Source organism: Quercus suber, unplaced genomic scaffold, assembly GCF_002906115.3.
Source record: "Quercus suber isolate HL8 unplaced genomic scaffold, Cork oak 2.0 scaffold_87, whole genome shotgun sequence".
Taxonomy (NCBI): Eukaryota; Viridiplantae; Streptophyta; class Magnoliopsida; order Fagales; family Fagaceae; genus Quercus; species Quercus suber.
This window is the reverse complement of record NW_027069552.1, coordinates 363,541-380,111: the sequence shown is the minus strand read 5'-3', so window position 1 is coordinate 380,111 and position 16,571 is coordinate 363,541. Positions and strand designations below refer to the sequence as shown.

The 16,571-nt window shown below is 31.3% G+C and overlaps 1 pseudogene; it reads right to left on the bottom strand.

Moving 5' to 3' along the window:
• Window positions 1–474: 474 nt before the first annotated feature.
• LOC111989377 (beta-hexosaminidase 2-like) lies at window positions 475–3,766 on the bottom strand (annotated as a pseudogene).
• Window positions 3,767–16,571: the final 12,805 nt, after the last annotated feature.

The window sequence follows — 16,571 nt, the reverse complement described above, 5'->3', positions numbered from 1 at the left end:
AAAAATTCCTTAAAAGTATTTTTTTAACATCAAACAAAAATACAATCATCCAATCACTATGAGAGAAACTAGAGTACAAGATTACGTGTTCTAGTGTACTATGGCTCAACCAACGAAAGTATCATAGCCAAAACCCCACGTCCTTGTCATTCTTTCCTTCTATAGCTTCATCATAATCTTAATTCCTTCATATAACACCCTCTCAAGCTAGTGCTAGCCAGGAGAAAAATTAATTTATTTTTTGATAGGTGAAGAAAAAGATTTAAAACTGTGTTGAGAAGGCTCATTGCTTAAAACTGCGTTGCACACAGCAGAGTGATTTAAAACAAGACAGGAGTCAAACTATTTGTCACATGAGTTAAGGGCTCAATACATTTACAAAATTAAATACAATTACCATTCATCTTCCTCAAATAATGCATTCTATAGCAAGAAAAGTAACACAAAAAATAAAATCCGGTATTGTTATTAGTATTATTATTTTTCGAGTATATAAGAAAGAAATAGCTAAGCAAAAGGATGAATTGTGTTGCACATGCCAGGGTTCCTAATGCACCAAAGTGGCTGAATGGGTTTAGCTCCAATACATCTTCTCACCATTCTATATCTCCACTCATTCAACCTATCTATTGCCTCAGCATACCTTTTCTTACCTGTCTCATCCCAGTTCCCAGACCAAAGTGTCTCTGCCATTGCTGAAGTTCTTGGCCAAATTCTTGCATCTAAAACTGTAGGATCTGCTTGCTCGGACCACAATGCCACCTCCCCACCTAACACTAGATTGGCCTCCTCCTTGCTCAACCCATATGTTATAGCGTAGTTGTATATGGTTTGCCATGTTTTGAAAGGCCCTCACCATGATCCTCCATCTCCAGAGTTATCACTTGTTCATTGATCGTACTGGCTATCATTCCCCAGAAAGTCACTGTGCCCTGAGTCCAGATAATAGAAATTCAAGGATGATACGATAACCCGGTATCCAGAAGAAACAATCTTTTTGGTGTTTTCAGGCCCATTGTTCCATGTCTGCAAGATGGTATGCTCTGGAGGAAGAGCTGTGGTTGGTACCTTGATATTACCATCCAATATAACATCTTCCCAATAAACCACTGTTCGGTTTAGGGATACAATATAAGGAAAAGTAGAGTTGACAAAGATCTCGAGTAGCTGACTGAGAGTTCCACCATTTGAGAGGAAGGACTGAATGGCCGGATCAGCTTTCCAACAACCAGGGATAATCTCATCAGCTCCAGCATGGTAGAATGGTTCTGGGAATAAGGTGGCCACATCGTTAATGACTCTTTCCAGGACTTGGTAAGTCTTGGGGTTTAAGGGGTTCAAGTGACCTGTTCCAGGTTCAGAGGCAAGACGGTCTTCCCACATACTTCCAGCTGGCCACCAGAACATGTTTGCACATGTCACAATGTCAGGGTAGGCTTCTGCCCATGATCCCGTATGGGCTGCAATTAAAAAACAAAATTTTAAACTCCTTCCATTTTCACCACAAGGATTACTATAGTTTAACTTAGTACAACCATCTGATATGGAAAAGGAATGGACTGAAGTTTACTTGATATCATCGTATGCATTATGATTCTAGATTAAATGGTTCAACAATGTGAATCATCTTGTGTTTTATGTCTTTCTAAAATCCTTGCCCAATCCCACTGTCAAAAGTTGTATTAGCTTGTGTATATTCACCATATCGTAATATAAGAATTATCAAGGTTTCTCCAATTATATTTGAATTTTGACTTTGCAATTATATCTTGCTCATATTCAAATTCAAATATAAAATATGTATAACAAGTTTTGGCAAACAATGAAAAACTGAAGAAAGCATCTAATGGGAAGCTATCGGATAGATAATCCAATATCCTGTGTTAAATAGCTTGGACTGCTTCCATTCATCATATTTGATGCCAAAGGAAAGCAAGAACTCACCATGGACAAGTAAAATGGGAGGTGTATGCTTGGGTTGATTTCAGTGGGAATTTTTTTTTTTTTTTTTTTGGCAGTAATGCTGAATGGAATTCTATGCAGTGAGTAAGGGATGTATTCTTAAGAGGAATAAATGTAATGGTAGGAGAGCTCTTACAGTGTGATTTCTGTCATGTTTTGTTGATTAATTAGATGGTAATGGTAGTTATGGTTAGTTTTATCCGTAATGTTTGTCATTATGTAAGATCTGTTTGTACCACTGGTAAGAGGTGTTTGAAGCTTTGAATAGCTGCTTGTTTTTGCTACTATGCATGTTCTGTTAGTTGAACAAAGGTCACTTGTTCATCAAGAAATTATCTAGGCATCCTAATTTTTAATTAGAAGGGCAAGAGATGCATATACGGGACTTGTTGGAATAGATTTAGAATGATTGTAGCAAATAGGTTGTTTGAAACAAGTTTACTAAACATAATTTCATTTCTCTCCTTTTTTGGTATAAAAGGTTCATCAGAAATTGTGAGATTCAACCGCTTTGTCTTTTGAAGTCTCCTGATTGATTTCTAAACCTGTTAAAGAATACCATAATTTTGGAGGGCTAAATCTTAGTTAAAGTTCTTTATGTACTAAACCTTAGGCTCCTCAATTAAATTCTATCATGTGTTTGTATTGGCCAATAGACCACAAGGTTGAATTCATTTGTGGTTTAATTCATTTGTGCTTGGGAGTGGATGACAGTATGACACTATTCGCACTGCATAGGTCAATACAATCTTGTTGTTGGATACAATTGAGGAACCCAAAGTACAACTCTTAAGGAACTATAACTAAGTTCTGCCCCTTTTGGAGTACACTTAGATGAGTTAGATTTGCATATCCAATGTTTGAACTCATTCTAGTATGTTTTGATGTAGTTGAGATTCCAAAGTTCTTATGCATATACAATTCTAGCTAGCTAATAATTTGCCCTTTGTGGGTCATGCTAACAAGTGCCCTTAGGGCAATGGTTAACAATCTATTTTAGGAAAGTTTTGACACCACTTTTATGAGAAATAAAAAAAAACTATCAAAATATTAATTTTTTTTTTTTTTGTTTTTTCTCATAAAAACTTCTTTAAATGAATTGTTAACCATTACCCAAAGAGCATCTATTAGCATTTCCCTTTGTTTAATAGTTTCTTTGCAATACAATGCAAAATTGGTAAGAGACTGCTCAAACATGTTAAAGTGACAGTTTTGTGTACTAGATAGGACCTTTTATAACTAGCAATACAATCCCAGAAATTTTGTACCAAAAAGAGAAAAAGAGTAGGATTGCAAGCAAAAAAGTAAACGCAAAATAGAGAACTTTTACTGACCGGGTGAGTCATCTCTGGAATAATTCTCACTCCATGATCCAAGCCAAACTGCACAATTTTGTTGACATCATCAGGAGTGTACAGCATGTCCGGGCCATAAGACCCCTTAGCTGCCAAATCAAGCTCAGACGGCACCAAAAGTGGGAAAGAGTGTGAGTCAGTGATGTGCCAATGAAACACATCCATCTTTTTCACACTCATAGCCCCAGTAGTCCTCAATATGTCCTCAACTGGGTAGTAATTCCTAGAAGTATCCAACATAACCCGTGTCCAAAAAGTGGTGCATCCCACGTATACAACCCTACAGCCACACGTAAAGGGTCACCCCAAACAAGCTGAGAAAAAGTAGGGACAGCCATTGATTGGTGCGGGCCTCTACTTTGTTTTAATACAGCTTTTATCCCCGTGGTGATGATCAGACTCAGTGCAATACCACAGCAGCACACAAAGCAGGCTGCAGGGACAGCCATTGCTTTGGAAGGAACCCCTTTTCTGATATTCTTGATTTACAGTACTCGCACATTTGTTTTGTTCTCATACTCAGTAATTGTTCTCCTCATTCCAGCTGGGTATATTAATTTCTTTGTAATCGATGCCTACTTCCTCTGGCTCCAAATTGGTCAATTATTTCAGTTTTTCTTTCAGCCTTGATTTCTGCAATGTTAGTAGCGAATTTTCCCTCTTTGTAAAGAGTCAGGCTAAGTGGTTTGCGGTTTCAATCATGGGAGAAGAATTGATGGGAAAAAATAATAATCTTAGCCGACATTGGAGCTGTATGAATCTGTAATGTGTGTCAATTTTTATTTTTGTTTCTTCAATAATAAGATTTAGTCTATGTTTCTAAGGGCATAGTTGAAATACCCAATGTCGTCTATGAATGTAATGTATATTGCAATAAAGCAGTGTGATTGCATAGCATTACTAATTTTTGAATTTATAATTTAATTTCTCACATACCTTAGATGTTAAGAGTGATTGGTTCTGAAAGCTCCGGATATTATTGGGTGGTTTAAATTTCAATAAGATCATGTTTTGGAAGCATACTATCATGACCATGAAACAGTGTTCACACTTATATTGTTTGCAATAATAGAGTGACACTTTTAGAAAAGAATAAACTCTACTTTGAATCAGAATAAGGTAAAACCCTATTGGCCTGGTCATAATGCACAGACTTAATTATGATTGATTTCAACCTCAAATAAGTATCCATAAACGTCTATTCTTCAAAACAAGTGACAAACAGAACAAATAGTAATTGTCATCTCAATTTTTTAAATATGAATTTTCTATGTCCAAAATCAAGAGAAGGAAGTGGCGTGGTTCTAGCTTGGTCTGTTCAGGACTTCGAATTTGTTAAGTACAGCCTGCCTTGCTATTCAGTGTAAGGGTATGCATTCAGTTATAGTACTCCCAAGCTGCAAAGCTGTTTCTTGTTTGTGTAATGGAATGGGAACTCTAGCTGGTCCATAGGCAGTTGTGCTGGACTATCAATTGTTAAAGAAGCAGATGACAAATGTGAGAATTTAATGAAAGAAATTCTGTATTGCATTAAGGAGCATATGAAAGTACATAGATATTTTATACACACTCAAGGAGCAACAAACTTCTACCTAACTCTAAATTATACGGATCTAATTTATACAACCAATCAATCATTTACACGTGTACATAAATAGAAACTACTAATTAAGCTAATCCTAAACTACAACTAGCATAGTGTATTGATCTAATTTTTGAATTTGTAATCAAATTTCTCACATACTTTTGTATTACAACTCGATTCCTTTTTCCCTTGTGTAAATGCATGTATTTGTTTATTAATAAAAAAGAATTCCACTTACGCTGAGTACTGAAAAATCTACTTTAACTGGATTCCAGTTGGTTTAATTCATAAAATTACTAAATGTTTTACATGATGCATGTGTACACTAAAAGTTCATTTTCTAATTTTAATAAGAAATTATTTTTATTTCTAATATATAATACTCGTTATATGTTATAGTATTTTGGGAATTAATTTCAATTATTTTAAACAAGATTAAAAATAGTGGAAGGTAAATTGTTAGGATTAATATAGTTAAGATAATGAATGTTTTTCTTAAAATAATTGACAAATATAAGTATTTCAACTAACTTAAAGCACATAATTTTTTATTGCTTTTATTGTTGTCAAGGTAATTAATAAATTGTTTTTCACATAAATTTTAGAAAAAATAATTATAACTTTATATATATATATATATATATATATTAATAATTACAAGAAACTACTAATTAAGCTAATCCTAAACTACAACTAGCATAGTGTATTGATCTAATTTTTGAATTTGTAATCAAATTTCTCACATACTTTTGTATTACAACTCGATTCCTTTTTCCCTTGTGTAAATGCATGTATTTGTTTATTAATAAAAAAGAATTCCACTTACGCTGAGTACTGAAAAATCTACTTTAACTGGATTCCAGTTGGTTTAATTCATAAAATTACTAAATGTTTTACATGATGCATGTGTACACTAAAAGTTCATTTTCTAATTTTAATAAGAAATTATTTTTATTTCTAATATATAATACTCGTTATATGTTATAGTATTTTGGGAATTAATTTCAATTATTTTAAACAAGATTAAAAATAGTGGAAGGTAAATTGTTAGGATTAATATAGTTAAGATAATGAATGTTTTTCTTAAAATAATTGACAAATATAAGTATTTCAACTAACTTAAAGCACATAATTTTTTATTGCTTTTATTGTTGTCAAGGTAATTAATAAATTGTTTTTCACATAAATTTTAGAAAAAATAATTATAACTTTATATATATATATATATATATATATTAATAATTACAGTTTTAAGCTGTTGTGGGTTCCTATGGTTGGCAATTGATTTCTTTATTAGATTCGGTAAAATTTAGTTACAGTTTAATAAGAGTATAGAGTATATTGAAATTTTCTATCAAATTCAAACATATGATTAAATTGAAATTAATTGTTTTGAAATTTTATGTTTTATGGCTCAATACAATAATATATTGCAATTTATTAGTCTTTATATTGTTGGATTTTGTTCTAAGTTCTAACTCTCTCTCTCTCTCTCTCTCTCTCTATATATATATATATATATTTGATGCATTTTGAGTATGAGGGATGAATTCTGGGCCAATGGTTTTAAACTATACGAATCTCACATCGTTTTTACAATCCACTTCAAAAAGGCACATGAAATTTCCTCATGATCCAGTTGGGCCGATATGTTTTCTTCTTGGAGGCCTATTCTTAGGGATCTTATCTCATATATTCATAGCAGTTTTATCTCTTTGGAGAAAGCATATAGGCTAGGCCTTTGAATCTTTTTTCATTCCTTAATGAAATTCTTTATTCAATGAAAGAAAATGAATTATCTTCTTCAAACCTATTTTATTTTTAAATATTAGTATTAAAAACGTAAAAAGACGTTAATTTTTTACTGTCGTAGTCTTAGTGGTGACTCTAGAATTTTTTCTAGGGAGGGTCAGCAATGGTGGAACTAGGAATTTGTTGGGGGCGAGTAAAAAATAAAATGATCAGTTTTATTTTCTTATATATATATATATATATATGCAACTTCCATATTATATAAAATAATCTAAAATAATATTCTAAATAAAAAATAAAATGATCAGTTTTATTTTCTTATATATATATATATATATATGCAACTTCCATATTATATAAAATAATCTAAAATAATATTCTAAATACAATTTAGTATACAATCCAGCTATATTGTACAGTAGTTTAAAAGACTTATTAATAGTTTGAAGATTAGTAAGACACCAACCATTAAATACAAAAACAAATATAATTAAATAACCAATCATACATTTTTTTGTTAAATTAATAATAACTTATTATATTTATTTGTAATAAAAATTAAATAATGATATGTGATAAAGAAAAATAGTAACACACCTAGGAGTAGGACTAAATGTGAAACTAAGAAAAAAAAACATTAATCGATATAGGTTTTTGCTTTTTAAGTGTATGGATTTTAAACCACACACATGATTACTCTCTTGAAATTGGAGCAAGCACTAAAAGACTTCTTGGACTTGGAAAACAATAGAGCATTTATCAAACTACTTGACCAAACAAAGAGAAATGCTAAGAAAACATAGAAGGGAGAAGGAGAGACAAAGAGAATGAGCAAAGAATCACGTATATAGATACAAATCTGTTGGTTGTAACGGTGGTGTAATTTTTTGTTGACGAAGAAGAAAAATATAAGGAAAAATAGCTTTATTTCTGCTATCAATGGCAACGTAACCGAGAGTCCTGAAGAAAAGGTTTATTTATTTTTTAACAATGAGCAAAATTTTGAAATATTTTTTTTTATTTCTTATAAAATTAAATTTTTTGAAGTGTAGTGTCACATTCACAACACTTTAGTAAAACTTTCACGACAAAATCTAGATGGCAATTTATTAAAGGTATGTAAAAAAGTGATGTATTAGCCAAAATAAAAATATAAAAGTAATGTTAGTTGTAGGTCTAATTAAAAACCAAGTACAACTTGTCACTTAACCTTTATTGTGAAATTATTGTAAAAATATTGTAAAAGTAGAATTAAAATGATCATAGTCAAGCTTATTTTAGTTGTGTTTAAACAAAATTTAGGGATTCTATCTTCAAATTTTTATTTTAGGGGGTTAAAACAAAAATACATTTGAAATTTTGTATATAAAAAATATTTTTTGGCCAGGTGGGTTCATTTGAACCCCTGGCCTACATGTAACATCACCCTTACATGGTCTAGGTCTTCTTAAATAATGCAAAGTTCATCATGCTAGTAATATTGATTAGTGTTTACTTTTTACTATGAAGCACTTTCCAAGAAAGAACTTAGGATGAGTTTGGTTTAGCTTTTTGTAAAAGTGCATAATGAAAAAGTTGAGTTTTCAAAAAGTGCATAATGAAAAAGTGCATTTTCAAAAAGCTGAGTGTTTGGTAAAAACTGTTAAAAGGTACTTTTTGAAAAAGCTGAGTGTTTGGCTAGCACTTATAAAAGTGACAGTTTGAGGGGTAAATTACCAAAAATGACAATGTATATATAAAAACATTTCTAGTAGGTTAGACAAATTTTTGTATTGTTTGGACAATCAACAGTGACATTTACTTTTTGTCTATCCACTTTTTAAATTTTTAATTTTTAATCAAATTTATTCTTTTTTAATCTTTATTTATTCTTTTCCTATTCATTCTCAACAATTATATTTTTCAACAAAAAATGTTACATCCACAATATTTTTTGCAATACTTTCACAAGAATCATAACAAAATATTATATGGAAAGTTGTTACTAGTTCTAATTTGAACCCACCACTGAAATTATATTTTTACTCACCAATATTAGCTAATTACTTAAAATTGATTGTGAAAATATTGTGCTATTATTTTTAAGTTGCGATTTCTTATTTTTTGCCTTTTCTTTCATCCATATGTTTCCTTTTTTTCTCTTTTTTCTTTTTTTTTTCTCTTGCATTTTGTCCACCACACACGTATACCCATCACTTGATTCCAGAAGCTCCTTTCCACACACGTATTCCAGAAGCTCCTTTCTCCAGCTCTCTCATGTTCTACTCTTTTTTTTTTTTTTTTTTCCTTTTTCTACTTGATTCCATAAATTCTCTAGCTCTCTTTGTAAGAAGCTCCTTTCTCCAGCTCTCTCATGTTCTACTCTTTTTTTTTTTTTTTTTTCCTTTTTCTACTTGATTCCATAAATTCTCTAGCTCTCTTTGTGATACGTCTCACATAAATATTGTTTGCCTTTGGTGTCATTATCTTCAAACACACACAGACGCATGGAGAGAAAGGAGAAATCACCTTTGCTCCACCACACCGCCACCGATGCTCCTCCTCCTCACTGCGGAGTGCATGCAACCAGGGGTCCTATCAGCTTCTATTTTTTTTTTTTTTTCCTTGTTCTTGATTAGTTGTTGTTTCTGATTTTAGATTTGTCTCAGATCAGCTTCTTTTTTTTTTTTCTTGATCATTTATTGTTGTTCTAATTTTTTTTTTTCTATTCTTGATCTGCTGTTGTTGTTGTTGTTGTTGTTTCGATTTTAGATTTTTTGTTTAAATTATATCAGTTTTATGAGTGCAAGAATTTTTTTGCTTTTATTGTTGTGGTTTGATTAATTTTATTGCGTGAGTGAGCTTCAAGGCAAAGGGAGAGCAGAGAGATGAGATGAGAGGAAAATGTGCTAAGCCTGACAGGCTGTGCGTGATCTGAAGAAGACACCTTGCCCTTTATTGAAGGGAAATTTTGGTAATTGAAGACACCCCAACAGATATATATAAACGTCCACACCAGCTTTTACAATTATGGACCGAAACAAGCCATTTCTCAAACACGCGTTTCTTCACAAATATAAAACGCAACTTTTGTCAAAAAATTGCGTTTTATACTCACCAAACGCTGAACTTGGCCTGGCTTTTTTAAAAAGCCAACTTTTAGGCTCAAAACGCCCAAACAAACGGGCACTAACAAGTTGAGTAAGCACAAAAATGATGATTGATGAGCCAAGTCTTTGGCCTTTCATTGAATCAAGGTCATTATGAAAAAGTTTCTAAGAACGTGTTAAATAATATCATTATTTAGTATGGGCTTGAGAAAGAAGGCAAATCAACCTTTTCATTTTAAATTAGTAAAAATATGGGGCCGCGCTATGTGTTAGTCAGATGTTCACATGAACACCCATACACTCAGATCAATGTTTGACTGCTTTTCATAATCGAACAAGGCTCTACCAAACTCAAGCTATAAGTTTACATGCAATCTTAAATATAATTACGATTTTGAGGAGTTTACCTTTTGCCAACAACTTTATAGTTAAAAAATAAAAATAAAAATGGACCAAATTTTTTGATAAACAAAAATGGACCAAATATTGATGTTGCATAGCTCGTTAGTATAATGATAACATTCCTATAACATAATCAAAACATGTGGTAATTAGATAACATATTTTGGTCCATTTTTAGATAACATATGTTATAGGAATGTTATCATTATATTTTGGTATCTACTTGCTGGACGAGCCGCCCTAGGTTAAAAAATAAAAATATAAAATCAAAACATGTGGTAATTAGATAACAGATTCACTTTTTTTTTTTTTTTTTTTGGAAGAGGATGTGGTAACATAATAACATGTAAATTAAATCAATATTTCAATAATACAATTTTGGATGGTGATTTACTGAGAATAAAAATCTTGTTCCCTTGTGTACGTATGTGTTTGTTTATTAATAAAATAAAAAAATTCCACTTGTGTTGAGTACTGAAAAATCTAGTTCAGATAGGTTCTAATTAGTTCAATTCATAAAATTATTCAATGTTTTGCATGATGCACATGTATACTATAAGTTCATTTTGTAATTTTAATAAGAAATTTTTTGTTGTTCATTAGCTGTTTTTGTTCGTTAGCCATTTTAATAAGTTCAGATAGGCTTCAGTTAGCCATTTTTGTGCTTTCTTAAATTGAAATTATTAGAAAAATTTTGACATCGTGTTTATGGAAAATGGATTGTTAATCATTGCCCTAAAGGCATCCGTTAACATTTCCCTTAAACTATACCAATCCCATATCATTTTTACAATCTACTTCGGAAAAGACACCTGAATTTTCCTCATGATCCTGTTGGGCCAATATGGTTTCATCTTGGAGGCCTATCCTTACCTCATTAGTTTTATCTTTTTGGTGAAAGCGTATAGGCTAGGCCTTTGAACCTTTTCTCATTCCTTAATGAAATTCTTTATTGATTGAAAGAAAAGGAATTATCTTTTTCAAACTTTTTTTTTTTTTAAATATAAAATATTAGCATTAAAAAAATTCTGATGGTGGTGCGTGGAAAGAAACCATGAATGTGAGGTTTTTGACTAACGTGGTCTAGGTGTTTTTAAATAATGCAAAGTTCATAATGCCAGTGATATGGATTAGTATTCACTTTTCTCTATGAAGCACTTTCCAAGAAAGCACTTATTACAAGTTTTTTTTTTTTGTTTTTGTTTTTGTTTTTGTTTTTTTGTTTTTTTGTTTGTGTGTGTGTGTGTGTGTGAATGACTTATTACAAGTTGAGAAAGCACAAAAATTGCGCCAAAGTCTTTGGCCTTTTGTTGAATCGAGGTCATTTAAATAATGCAAATCTCATTACTATGACACATTTTCTAAGAAGTTTTGTTAGGAAAGTGCCATCGACGCCAAAGATTTTGGCTTAGTCTTTTTGAGTTTATAGGTTTTGTTAAATAAAGCATAGCTCATAATACTGGTATGGGCTAGTCATCAACTATAGCATGTTCATGATACACAATTTGAAAAGCACCATCGACCCTTAGCTTTAGGTCTTCTTGAGTAGGACCTAAGTGCACAAACTTGAGAAAGAAAGCAAATTATAAGAGTTAGTGAGTCAAAAGTATTTATTTATCAAAGAAAATGAATGATCTTCTTATATGTTTTTATTTTATACTATTAGTAAAATATTAAAAGAGATTCATTGTAGTGGGTGGAAAGACGCCTTGGATGCCAAGTCTTAGTCTAGGTCTTCTTCAACAATGAAAAGACTTTCAAGGAAAGCACAAGATAGAATCTGGGGAAGCGCTAGTATTGGATATAACTTTTTTACTTGATGAATGAAGACTATGATATAAACAAATAAAATGGGAATTAAGAGATAGAGAGGAAAACTTAAATATATTAGATCAGAAAAAAAATAGAAATAAAAAAGTTTCCAATATTTATTAACTCAATAATGCTTGTACATAGTATTGATGATTGGTGATACTTGGAAAATAGCTTTAAAAGGAACACACTTTGTATTATTAATTTATTAAAGAAATTGTGAGAGCATTTACGTTCATTTAGGATTTTTCCAAAAAAATGTCTACTATTCTACAATAACAATCTAAAAAAAAAAAAAAAAAAAAAAAAAACAATTTGAAAAGCACCATCGACCCTTAGCTTTAGGTCTTCTTGAGTAGGACCTAAGTGCACAAACTTGAGAAAGAAAGCAAATTATAAGAGTTAGTGAGTCAAAAGTATTTATTTATCAAAGAAAATGAATGATCTTCTTATATGTTTTTATTTTATACTATTAGTAAAATATTAAAAGAGATTCATTGTAGTGGGTGGAAAGACGCCTTGGATGCCAAGTCTTAGTCTAGGTCTTCTTCAACAATGAAAAGACTTTCAAGGAAAGCACAAGATAGAATCTGGGGAAGCACTAGTATTGGATGTAACTTTTTTACTTGATGAATGAAGACTATGATATAAACAAATAAAATGGGAATTAAGAGATAGAGAGGAAAACTTAAATATATGAGATCGGAAAAAAATAGAAATAAAAAAGTTTCCAATATTTATTAACTCAATAATGCTTGTACATAGTATTGATGATTGGTGATACTTGGAAAATAGCTTTAAAAGGAACACACTTTGTATTATTAATTTATTAAAGAAATTGTGAGAGCATTTACGTTCATTTAGGATTTTGCCAAAAAAATGTCTACTATTCTACAATAACAATCTAAAAAAAAAAAAAAATAGCTAACTATATATAAAATGAAAAAGTTAACCACTAAACTAGTTTGGAGGAAAACTCCTCTAGCTCATGTGATAGTTTTAGTGACGGTTGCTAAAACTATCCATCTGGCCTATTAATTGGGTCATTAGTCATGTGACTTATTTAAATAATATATGTAGGTGATTAATTGACTTACATGTAATGAGCTGGATAAGATCCCTCCAAATCAATTCTCTACTTCATTTAAGGGGGAAAAAACTCTTGTTGGTGTAGAGAAAATAACATGGTTTAATAAACCGACAGGGTCAAAGAACCGTTTTTGCTCCCGATTCCTGAATTTTACTGATTTTTGACTGATTTTTAGCGTTTTATTAATTGGATTGGATTGATGCCTGATTCTTGGTTGGACTAGCCAATTCAGTCCGTTTGAAAACTATGGAAAATATTGATAAAAAAAAATTAAAAAGGAAGTTTATAAAAACAAATAAAATAATAGTAAAAGTATAAATTGAATCAAAAGCATGTGGTAATTAGGTAACATATCCACTTGGTGTTTAAAAAAAAAAAAAACCTTTTAAAATATTTTATTAAATGGTATTAATATTATGCCCATGAAATGTATGACTTAATAAAAAATAATTATATCTAAATAAAAATATTCTAACTTCTGAAAGAGATTTTAACTCTTTAGGATATGTACATTTGGATGGTGATTTAATGAGAATAAAAATCAGTTGTTTTTAGAATTACCAAAAATATATTGAAGGCTATTAAGAAAAATATTGAGATATATATATATATATATATGTAAATACTCCACTTCTATAGCTATATACACTAACATGCATAGAAATTAGAAACAATAAAATGTTAAAACAATTGTCTCACATTGCTTAAGAGAGAGTGTGTTATGTGTAGTATAACTTGCCCCACCCTCCCTTAAAAGTTACTATAGCTTTTGAGTGGAGTTGTGGTGTGCTTTTGTGTTAGAACCATTTTCCCTCTCCCTTGTGTGTGTGTGTGTGTGTTTATTTATCAAAAAAAAGAATGGGTAATTGTCCCACATTGCTTAAGAGAGTGTGCTGTGTGTAGTATAATTTGTCACATCCTCCCTTAAAAGTTACCATGGCTTTTGAGTAGAGTTGTGGTGTACTTTTGTGTTAAAACTCCTTTCCCTCTCCCTTATGTGTGTGTGTGTGTGTTTGTTTCTCAAAAAATGTTAAAACAAAATTAATTTTAAAAAAGAAAAAAATTACATCTAAAATGATAACTTGGTTCTTAGAACGAAGCGTCATGGGTTTAGTAACAATTGACAGCCCCAAATCGCTAAACCAGTTGAGCATATCCTGAAAAATTAGCAACGAAAGATACAAATAAACAATTGAAATAATGTAACAAACAATGTAATACATAATACACAATACGAAATGCAAAAAAATTCCTTTGTAATGCAAGAACTACTTTGGTTATTTCATAATCCACATTTTGAACACAAAGAACTTTCGAATGGCCTATTGTAGGAGGGAGGAGCAAAGGTACAAGGCATTAGGTATCCTAAAGAGACAATTGAGCCTCACTCCTCGTTAGATTGGGCCCAACCTAGATGAGGTAACCAAATACCAAAAACCAAGGGAAGTGTTCGGTCTGAGGGAAGTGTTGAGCAAGTTTAATATAATTTTTCAATTTGAATTTATCTTTGTTAGTGAGGTTACATAGGAAATGATTTTTAAGAAACTAAAATTTAAGATTTGAAATAGAGTAAACTACTAGATTTAGTGTGGGCTAGTTTTTAGGAAAAAATTATTAAACATGTGTGAGATATATTTAAATAAAGAGCGTGCTAATTTTTAGGAAAAAAGTTTCTCTGGTAGGTTTTTTATTTATTTATTTATTTTTTAAACTTTTTGTTGAATTACAATTTTAAGCCTTTTTTTTTTTTTTTTTAAAGAATAAAGATTATCTAATTAGTTTAGGAGTATTTTTGATATTTTCTAAAGGCATAACCAATTTTCTGAATCATCTTAATATATAGAAAAGAGATGAAGGCTAGAATTTAAATATTAAAAAAAAAAATCATTAATTCATACTAACATATGCCCTTTTGGAAATCTCACTATAATTAATCTAAAAGTTATAAACTTGTTTTAGGCTTTTATTTTTAGAAAGCAGGTGTAGATGGGCTTGAATTTTCCATGCGTAACTAAATAGTAACCTGGGATTTTAAAAGAAAATGTGAGAAAAGAGAAGGTTATTTTAAAAAGGATTAACAAAAGAAAAAGTATAAAATAATAAATAAATAAATAAATAAAGAAAAACATAAAGGTAATGCGAGGAAAGCACATGGCTAGTAGTATAAATCAATGGGAAAGGTCAAAGAGTTCTCACTTCTCGCAGCCGGTGGGCAAATTGAAAATGAAAAAGAAAGAAGAAGAAGAACGGGAAAGAGGGAGAGAACTACAAGAATATTTTTTTCATTTTGTTTAACCAACCCTTCCACACGTTTTATTCCGAATGCATACAAGCCATTCATTTTGTTTAACCAAGTTTCATTCTCGCCAAACACACAGAGTGAGAGAAAAGAGAAATAGCCAAGTGAGAAAGAAATCGCCGGTTACAGCCATTGTGAAACTTCTCAACTACGGTGAGATGCAGTCAGACCTTGAGCTTGCATCTTCATTTTTTCTTCTTCTTCTTCTCTCTCTCTTTCTTTCTGTTTTTTTGCTGTTTCTGTATTTTTGCTCTCTCTGAAGTCTGCTATTCTTTGCAGACGATGAAGATGAACTTTTATTATTATTTTTTTTTTGGGGCTTATCTTAGATACTTTTTTTTTTTTTAACTCAACATGTTGTTTTATTTTAATTATACAATGACAAATAGTAATAAGTTTTAATCTCCACATTTTATTTAGTCAGTTAATGATATAACAATTTCTCATTAAAATAAAAAAAAAAAATTCAGTAAAAAAAATAGTGAAAGTAAGCTAAACTTTTTTTTCCCTATACAACAGTCACCCACTAACCAGTAAATGTATGGCTGTCAAAAGTGTAAAGTGGGAACACCTTCTTTTATTTGTACCAAATGTTTGGCCGTCAACCATTTACTTGGGCCTTGTATTAGTATTAACCAAGCCCAAGCCCAAGCCCACCAAAAATAGTGATAATGGAATTCCTAAGCCCGGCCCAAAACAATAGAGATTTGTGTAGAGAGTGGGATGAACAAGCGTGGGCTTTGCCCAAGGACACAAGTAGGGAAACAAAGACTAAAAGCTTAAGATTTTGATAGATGAAGGGTTCTTTACATTATTGTTCGAGGATGATGTTCTTGATGGTTACAGATATTGTTCACTCTTTCTCTTAGTTATAATTCTCTCTGTGATTTCTTCCCTTTAATTCTTGCTGGCCTCCTTCTATTTGAGACTCTTTCCTTTATATATTTCATGGCCTCTTGAATCCCAACCCTCCATTTGTAATTTTCCCAAATCTCTTTAAGACACTTGTCCCTTTGGACTCCTTGTGAAGGTAGTGGAAGGAGCTGTTGAGTTGTGGATCCACTATTTAGGTCACTTTCTCATTAATGCAGTTGATAAAATTGTTACCCACCTTTTAATGCGGAGGATCAGGGGAGACCTTTGCAAGAGACTTCATCTAAAAACCCCATTCAACCCCTGAGACACCCTTCTCCACCCCTTTTATCTCCCAAGGATGCTCCGTCAC